Here is a 287-nt window from a genome sequence, read left to right as displayed (position 1 = left end):
AGAAAGTAAGAAACGAAAAAAATGAAGATGACTAAAGAAGTTGAGTGATGATAAGAAGAGGGGGAGAGAGACAGAGTAAAATAAGGAAGACAAGAGGAAGTGAATAAATAAATAAACAACCAGAAAGAAGGAAGGGGAGGAGAAGATGAAAATAGCGATCATGAGAGAAGGAGAAGGAGGAGGCGCAGAAAGCATCAACAGCAATGCATAAGTTCTGCTTCAAAACCTCAAGAGAAGCCGAAAAGCAGGCCCTCTGTTGCTGTTTATTTCGGCGATTATTTCCAGAC

Source organism: Penaeus monodon, chromosome 24 (assembly GCF_015228065.2).
Source record: "Penaeus monodon isolate SGIC_2016 chromosome 24, NSTDA_Pmon_1, whole genome shotgun sequence".
NCBI classification, from domain to species: Eukaryota; Metazoa; Arthropoda; class Malacostraca; order Decapoda; family Penaeidae; genus Penaeus; species Penaeus monodon.
Note: the sequence above shows the minus strand (reverse complement) of the source record.